This window comes from Pteropus medius, unplaced genomic scaffold, assembly GCF_902729225.1.
Source record: "Pteropus medius unplaced genomic scaffold, Ma_sr-lr_union100, whole genome shotgun sequence".
Classification (NCBI taxonomy): domain Eukaryota; kingdom Metazoa; phylum Chordata; class Mammalia; order Chiroptera; family Pteropodidae; genus Pteropus; species Pteropus medius.
Window position 1 is genome coordinate 53227189 of NW_024349800.1, and position 9854 is coordinate 53237042.

At 33.7% G+C, this 9854-nt stretch overlaps 1 pseudogene; it reads right to left on the bottom strand.

Moving 5' to 3' along the window:
• Positions 1–8945: 8945 nt before the first annotated feature.
• Positions 8946–9064, bottom strand: LOC120622579 (uncharacterized; annotated as a pseudogene).
• Positions 9065–9854: the final 790 nt, after the last annotated feature.

Sequence of the window (9854 nt, forward strand, 5' to 3'; positions counted from 1 at the left end):
TAGATAGCACAAATTCAGAATCATTAGAGTAGATTAATCAAAGGCCACATTAGGACATTGACTAGCTCACTTTTGACCAATCAAATCATTTTCCATTCAGATGGATATCAGTTGGCCATAGTCTTTGGAAATCAGTATTATTTGTGGCTCTAAAGGTAACCCATTAAATTTGTTCAGTCTTGCTTCTTCAAATTTTTAGAAAAAGGAACTGTTCAATTATGTAAGGGAACTAGTTGAGAAGAAATAGAAATACCTGAATGCCTTAGTATGAATTAAAGAGTTCAGTCACTGATTTAATTAGCTGTCTAGGGAAGGAAAGATTATGAAATGTTGAGTTAGTAACAATATAAGATCATTCAAAGACATACAAAGTGATATACAGGTATAATTAAGTTTCTGGGGGGAAAGTGGTTTTTTTGTGGTTCAGAATAAAATAGCAACTTCCATTAACGTGCTTATGTTTTTGCTTGATATTAATAATTATATTATCAACTTGGTTGTATACAATTCTTGGCTAGTTACAATTGGTTACAATTCTAGCCAATGGTTACAGATGGTTACAATTCCAGTGCCAAATATATATTCTACTCACCTAATTTATTACAACTTCTTGTTATATAGGTAGAGCTGTGGTCACTGTCTCCTTTTACACTTGACAAAGGAAGGCTCAATTTTGTTAGTTACCTCATAGAAGAAAAGTAGTAGGCCCTCAAAACACATATTAAATCAAAGAAATTATAAATAAAATAAATATGCTGATTTGATGATAAAAATGATGTCACAGAAGAAAAAGATTCTTAAAATCTCATTTAGGCCAACCTCTCTTTTACAGCTGATGCAATTGAGCCTTAAATGGAAATTTTCTGAAAATGATGACTCAAGATCATTATGCCAGAGGAATTATATTGTCTCTCCTTTTGGTTAGTGATATTTAGAAAGTTTTTAAAATAGCGATAGATCCCCAAATACCAAAATATGTCTATGATTAAATTATGCATGAATCCATACACAGTTGTTATTATGTGTTGCTCAGTGAAAAGTATCTGATGTTTCTAATTTGACTAAAGCCCAAATTACATTGAATTTAAGTATCAGCAGACACATTTTGGCTAATTATGTGGCTTTAAACGAATAAATGAAAATTTGCTAATTTATTAGATTTTACAAATTAGTAGTTACCAAACAGTCACAGAGATTTAGAGTATAGCATAGGGTGTATAGTCAATATTATTGTAATGGTTGTGTCATGCCAGATGGCTGCTAGAGTAATTGGGGGGATCACTTTACAAATTGTATAAATGTCTAACTTTTTCAAATTTAAAATAAAATTTAAAAAAGAATTAGTACCACTACACCTGCATCTTAAAAATTACTAGTCTAAAATCTACAATTATAGTTGAAGATGTCTCCATAATTCATAGGAAAGTAATGTGAAAATCAGTAAACAAATATAAGACCCAACCACTATCAACTTCAACTACTTGATATTTTTAGGAGAGTAGATAGAAACCCAACAGTAGCAGAATACACATTTTTTCAAGTGCACACACATTATTCACCAAGATAGACTATACATATCCTGTGACACAAAAATTTTAAAATGGAATTGCACAACATATGTCCTTGGATAACAATATATTGAAAATAGAAATCAATAGAAAATTGGAATATTCTCAAATATTTGGAAATTAAAAAAAAAACACACTTCTAAATAAACCCTGTGTCAAAGGAGAAAACAAAAGGAAAGTTGGAAAATATTTTTTATTAAATGAAAATGAAAACATGTCAACATTTATCTATGCAGCTTAAGTACTTAAAAAATATATAGCGTTAAGGAAAAAATAAAATGCCTCAAATTAGTTTTTGGAGATTCAACCTAAGAAAATAGAAAAAGAAGAGCAAATTAAATTCCAAGTAAAAAAAAAAAAATGGAATAACAAAGAAAAGAGCAGACTTCAGTGATATTGAAAATATAAAAGAAATGAGACAATAAATAAAACCAAAACAAGTCTTTTGAAAAGATAAATAATAAAGTTAATAAAACTCTGCCAGGCTGATTAAAGGAAAAAGAAGACACAAATTACTAATATCAAGAATAGAAGAAAGAATATCACCTCAGATCCTATAGATATTAAAAGTATAGAGGATCATTATGAATAACATTATCATTATAAATTTAATATCTAAGGTCAAATGGACAAATACTTTGAGAGAAACAACTTAAAAAGTGTAATTTTTACTATATATAAATTATATTTCAATAAACGTGAGTTTAAAAAAAGAGAGATTGGTCTACTCAGTAAAGAAAACAAAATGTATGAGTTATAGTTAGCTATACATCAAACACATTTTTAAAAATAATATTGTCTTTATTTGTTTTATACCTCAGCCTACAATTTTTGAGAAACATTGAGATTATACAGTGGTACTTGGTGTTTAATCTCTTAATACCTGAGAAGCACACACAACCCCATTATCCCTTTTTAACAAAATTTGTATTTAAGACAATTCACTTCCACTTTTGGGTAGTTTTTAGTATAAGAGAAGCTTTTGAATATAAAAAATAGAGGTAAGAGTCATTTTCACTGCCTAAGATGTGGTGAGTCTATTAGGCTACCTTATTTATTTTTTTCCTTAATTCGAACCTTAGGAATTTGACTACATATATGAAACCTAAAGGGTCTACATGGACTGCTTTTTTTAGGAGGTTTAAAATGGTCACGTTACTTTTTGCATCTCATCACAGTGTGGGCTTCGTGAGCTGGTAGTCAATCACCAGTAGAAAGTAAAAATGCTTTCTAACATGACCATTAAGTATTCATTAAGTTATTAATTCTCCAATAGATCCAAGAAGAGAAAAAAATAGATTAAAATCGTTTTTATTAGTTGGAGAGATAATAATAACATGATAGCTATAATTTATCGTACACTTATATGTGCCAGTGTGCTAAGCAATTTTCATTCATTATTTAAATTAATCCTCATAACATTAGTAAGACATGAGAATAATTCTCATTATACCACAAGGATCTGATATTAAAGACTAAGAAATATTCTGCCAAATAAGTTAGCAAAACTTAAGGGAGAAAAAATCACCAGTGCTGGCAATGGATGTTGGAAAATGTACTCATCCAAACTTGCATTTAGGTGGGGGGTGGGGGATTAAATTGGTAGAGAATATTCTATGAAGTAAGTTCTAGTATATATCAAGAGCATAAAGGTGTTTTATATTGTTTTAGAGTATATACAAGCCTAGGAACATAGTTTAAATGAATAATCTAGGCTACAGGACACAACAAACAAAAACAAAAACCTAGAATTATTGATATTAATTTGAGTAGTAGCCATATTACTTTATATCTTTAGCAATATTTAATAATATTTAATATTTAACTACATATTTAACAATTTATGATATTTAACTATATGTTATGTTTAACAATAATTATTACATAAAATGTGTAGCCATATAACTTTATATTAAATGCAATGCGATATGCACACATGTAAATACAGATATGTATATATACATGCACATATGTGTATAAAAATTAATACAGCTCTATTTATACATATCCCTTGATTAAAACTATGTTCAACGCATGATGCACAGTCTATATTGCAATGGGCCAAAAATTAACTTGCTAACATTTTGCATTACTTAGGTTATATTCCAGAACAGTGAATTGCTTATTGTATCCCAAATGAAGCTGTGGCCTGTGCCTTGATTCATGCATTTCTTTCCTAGAATGACCTTCCTACCCCTCCTGTCTTGAGTTAGCTCAATTTATTCTTTAAGATAAAACCCAGGAAGTACCTTTCCTGAGAATTATTCTCTGCCCTGTTTCTGTGAACACCTAATTGTTATATCCTCGAGTCTGACACTTTATTTTAAATGATCTCTCATAGGCTTCCTAGGAGACTGACATCTCCTCTGGAAACTCTTGTGAGCTCAGAGTTGGTTCCACTTTTTCATATTCCCGGGATCTAGCAAATTCTTGGTGTGTAGAAGCATCACGGACTTCTCAAAAAATGGAACCTGTATGATAGCAGTGTTATATTAAGATAATATGAATAGATTAATACAGGATGCTGCCCTTTCTATAATTTCTAATAATTTCATACTGTGTTTATATTGTTTTTATAATGATCAAAACATATATATTCAAACAGAATGAAATATAAAGCCAATACATATTAATGTCTACTTATAATGGTATTAATACCACTCTTCAACCAGCACATTTTGGAAACGCCTAGAGAAATAATTATATTTCATGACAAACTTTATATGTTTATTTGAAATCTGGGGTCAAATTCAAAGAAAATTTACATTAAAAAGCAATGGTGTGTGTCCTTAGAAGTCAACTTTATGCCATTGACAAGTATATTAAAGCATGAAAACTGCAAATAATTTAGTCAATCGTGAACTCTAAGTATTATTACAAAATACGGTATATAGAACTGAGGGTAAACTCATTCAGCTAATAAGGAAAGCTAGGTGTCTTAAAAAATAATAAAGAAAAGAAGAAAATAATAAGGCTGACATACAATGTATGGACATTGTAAATATTGACGTCCTTTCAAAATCATGGAATTTGTGAGCATCCTGCCCCCACCATAGACATACAACAGTATTTCAAGTCCCTGTGGTGTTGTGCTTTCTGGGAAGTTATGGAGCAATAATAGTTAGGAAGTTATTTTAAATTTCCTGAAGACTGCGCAGAAGTTTTTTAGTTTGATATAGTCCTACTCATTTGTTTTTGCTTTAATTTCTCTTGCCTTTGAGGTCAAAGGAATTAATATCCAAAATATATTTTAAAAAACTCATAAAACTCAACAACAGCAACAAAAAACAATCCAATTAAAAAATGGACGGAGGACCTAGACAGACACTTCTCACAAGAAGACCATACAAATGGCCAACAGATACATGAAAAGACACTCAGCTACACCAGTTATTAATGAAATGCAAATCAAAACCACAATGAGATACAACCTCACACCTGTTAGAATGGCTGTTATCAACAAGACAAGTAATAACATGTTGGAGAGGATGTGGAGAAAAAGGAGCCCTTATACACTGCTGATGAGAATGTAAATTGGTAAAGATACTATGGAAAACAGTATAGAGTTTCCTCAAAAAATTAAGAATAGTGGGACTATATGACCCAGCAATCCTTCTTCTGGGTACTTACCCCAAAAATTGAAAACATTTTTTCGTAAAGATATATGTACCCCTATGTTCATTGCAGCATTATTTATGGTGGCCAAGACATAGAAACAAGCAAAGTACCCTTAAACAGATGATTGGATAAAGCTGTGATTCATATATACAATGGAATATTACTCAGCCTTAAGAAAAGATGAAATACTGCCATTTGCAACAACGAGGATGGATCTTGAAAATATCATGCTAAGCAAAATAAGGCAGATGTAAAAAGTCAAGAACTATGTGATTTTACTCTTATGTGGGATATAAAACAGAAAGTAACAAATGAACAAACAAGACAAAAACTTGTAGGCACAGACAACAATTTAATGGTTACCAGAAGAAAAGGAGGTAAGGAGGAGGTGGAAAAAGGTACAGGGGTTCAAATATGTGGTGACAGAAGGGGATTTGACTTTAGGTGGCGAGCACACAATGCAATATACAGATGATGTATTATAGAATTGCACACTTAAAACCTATATAATTTTCTTAATGAATGTCACCCTAATAAATTTAATACATATATTTTTAAAAATTTTCTGAAGCTACCTATTTGAGTAATCTTCTTAGATTTACTGTACATCAACAGAGATGGATGAGTAGTTGTTTTGGGCTTGAGTAGATACCTGAGTTAGCAATTATATACTAACTAATCCCTTGTTGAGGAGTAAAACGGGAGTAAAACAACAAAATCTGTACAGGAATATGGAGCTTCTGTGAGGTGGTGTTTCTCTCTCAAATTACCAACAATAGAACAACATCTGACACACTAAAAGTTACGGATGCCAAAAAGTTTATTTAAAAAACACTGTGTGAGACTCTAACTCAAAGAATCTCTCAGGGAAAAAAAAAAAAACAGCCAAAAAATATGCCCCCACAAAAAATCACAGAACCACAGGAAATAGTGAGGTTAAAGCACAGACGTGATAGCTAAGCATAGGACAGAACACCTTTGACCTTAAACACATATCCAAAAACCATCAAAGGCAAATGTTACAGGTAAAAGCAATAAAAAAGATTGCCTCAAGAGAGAGAAGGAAAAGGCACATATTTAGATGCACTGTTAGAACAGAAAACAAAACCAGGCAAGCAATAAAAGATCTGAAAATTCAAAGGGAAATCGAATCAGTGGCTTTTCTGCCTCATTCATCTGCCAGCACCGACAGCATACTTTGGAGTCCAAAAGAGTAAAAACAAGATTGGATAACTTCAGGAGAAATATATCTTCTCCCTTTTCTAAATAATGAAAACAGTAACAGAGGCATGACTAGGAACCAAATGGAAGAAACACACAGGAAACTGCACAAGGGACAGTCAGAAAGGCAGTGAAAGGGAGTTTATTCATTGGACTGAAAATTCATCATGGTTAGACTGGGCTACATAGACCAATGGGCTGAAAGAAGTAGTTGAGAAAAATATGAGTCAGCTGATGATCACATTTGGTCAAGCAAGAAAAAGAGATCTGGGCTGCTTGGGAAGAGCTGGCTCTAGTTTTTGAAGTGACACAATGAGACTTTAAATTTCCAGTCATGGCACTCAGAGTCCTCACCTTCTGCCCACAAAACTCTACTCATAGCACCTCCTCTTCTGCTCCTTGGCAGGGTGCCTGTGTCATAGTCACAGCTACCTCTGAGAATGAACCTATACTGAGGTTTAAAAAGACCTGTGCCATTTGGACCATGCCTTCTTGCTTGCTTCTCTCCTGTCATTCTCTCTGGTGTTTGCTAAGCTCCGGCTACTCTTTAGTTCCACCAAAACTTGAACTCATCCATCCAATTTGTGTCTTATATCATGTTACTCCCACTGGAAAAAGTTGTCTCCATTTCTGCTCCTTCAGATATCATGTTATCAGAGAGGTTTACTCTACTCACCCCCTTCCCTTCACTATCACATCAATTCATTGGACTGATTACTTCATAAAAATTGACCTTAAACACATATCCAAAAACCATCAAATTACATTTGCATTAATTACTTCATAAAAATTATCAGCATTGGAAATAAACATGTATAATTGTTTGGTTACCTTTTTTTTCACGAGCTCCCACAAAGAGCATTAAAAGAATCTAGAAAGCAGAAATCTAGTTTATTCATCACTCAATCCTAAGCAACTGAAAGAGTGACTACTATACAGTAAGAATTCAATAAATGTTTCTCTAATTAAGGAATTGATTGGCAGAAGAGCAGTGATGATCCCAGCCTTGAAGCAAGGATGAAGAAGAACAGGTGCATGTTAAGGCTTATATTGTTCCAAAAAAAGTGTTAGGTATGTTATATTCATTATTTCACTGAGTCATCCACCAGACCTAAGACATAGTTTTATTATCCCCACTGTTCACATAATAACTGAGACTAAAAACAATTAAACAACTTAGCCAAAGTCATGTGATTACTAAAAGGAGAGCTTCGTTTCACATCGGATTCTGAATTCCATGTTCTACTCACTTCACCATAATGACCTTTTTCTGTTTTGATCATTTCCTTTTTTTATCGGCTCATTTTGCAAATCTTCTGTGAAGCCAACTACAATAACCTTCTTCCTTGAGTGACACCCTGTTATGACCATCAATTGGAATTTTCGAAGAAAATGCGTAGGCTCGAGATGCTGGCTATCACTTTGATATATCTATTCTATTTATCTGATCAAGCAGTAAGATCTTTTAGGACAATAATCTTGTCTATTTCTTCTTTGCTTGCCCTATTTTACCCTGGCCCCCCTATACCCCCTGAGTTTCTATAACCCCGAACTGTATATGCTGCCCCCCCAAGCTCCTGACATCCTGCACCCCCTGCCCCATATGTCTCCTGTGTCATTAGGACCCCTGCCCTAATTTGAAGCACAGCTCTCTACATATTGTGATAAGCTCAATAATAGGTTAGCAAAAAATGTAAGAGAAATTGTAGTAAATAAATTTTCTCATTTCTGGATACATGTTCATCATTTTTATAACATTTTATCACAAACACATTTTATAATTTTAATGACTAGAAGAATGAATAAGAGCAAAATTATTTAGAGTGAATGGTATTCTCGATTGCTTCATTTGCTCATGTCTGGCGACATGGCCTCATTCAAGACTGAGGTCATCTTCCTTTGAGCAACAATTTGCCTAGCAGTTATAAGCATGTGTTTCAGAGCAAGACAGACCTGACTCTCTAATTTATCTATCTAATTAACCTATGAAATTCAGCTATCTAATCCTAAACTTCTTATCTCTGACATGGAATTATTAAAATGCCTATTTCAAAAGATTCTTGTAAGAAATAATAATCTAACATATATGAATTTCTTAACAACGGGTCAGGCACACAGAAAGCATTCAATAGCTACACTTGTTCAAAACTGGTAGAAGTCCCATCCCTACTTTTTTAGAGTGCTTACACTATCAGGATGTAGAGAAATTCTCTTTCCTCTTAGAAAACTCTCAGATTTCTCCAAAGGCTTTCAAGATAATTAAAATGTGTGCTTGTTTTTATTATGAGATGGTACCTCTCTACGTGGGAGGAAAGTACACTATTCTTTTTTTAAAGGTTTGATACTGACATAAGTAAACCAAATGGCAATCTCATTCCCAAAGAAGCCTTTTGTTACCACTAGTTCCCTTGGTTGGCTTTTATTTTTTTCTTCTCAGTGATTTTTTTTTTCTTTTATTTTTAGGTGAGGCAACCCTTGGTTGACCTCACAGATTGCAAAAACCTGGTTAGTTTACAGTCCCTTAGTTTTTATTTTTTATGCCTATAGCACCTGGTCTTCCTAGGTAGTCTCCCATCCAGGTACTAAACAGACCCGACCCTGCTTAGCTTCCGAGATCAGGCAGGATCAGGCTTGTTCAGAGTGGCATGGTCGTAGACTCTTCTTAGAAATTTTTTAAATGACTTTCCTGATTATAAATTATATGTATGACCTCTCTGTCATTCACAGATTTACATCCGCAGTATTAATCTTTGGTAAATATAGTGGACACCAGAGGTTCTCACGGATAATTGGATCTTTGAGCATATATGAGTCTGAAATCCCTGCCCCTTGCAGTTAAGTGGGCCCTGTGAGAAGCAAAAAATGTGAACAAATATAGCATGTTACTTGCTGATGTAATGAAGAGCCCCATGGGATCCTCTAGTCCCCTCTCCCTCTGCCACAGCTGTGACAGACAATGCCTTGTGCTCATATGGCAGAACCAGAGGACCAAAGCAGCATAGGTTACTGAGTGATCAAGTTCTTTGGAGTGTCCTCCAGATTTTCAGTAAACTTTACATAAATGGGATGAGTGGTGGTGGTAAAATACTTTTGTTTTGTAAGTCAATGAAGTTACGGTTTCTTTTTGTTGTTTTCACAGGATCTCCTAACACGCATGTGCAAGAAAGGGTTAATTCATCAAGTCTGAGTTGCTTAAAACTTGCACATTCCCAGAATAGCCTATTTTCTTGACTAGCCCTTGGTGGTCAACTGTGAATTGAGTATTTGGAGTGTTCTAACTGAGAAAAGTATTTTGCATGTCTGGAGCTTTGAAGGAAACTGTACTAGTTTTTGTCCAGAGAGTTTGTGCAAACCATGCGATGTATGGTGGACACTTGCCTTCTGTTTGGCAGGTTGTAGTTTTGGTAACTATAGTCAGTCACAAAGGCATTGTGTGTTAACATGGTC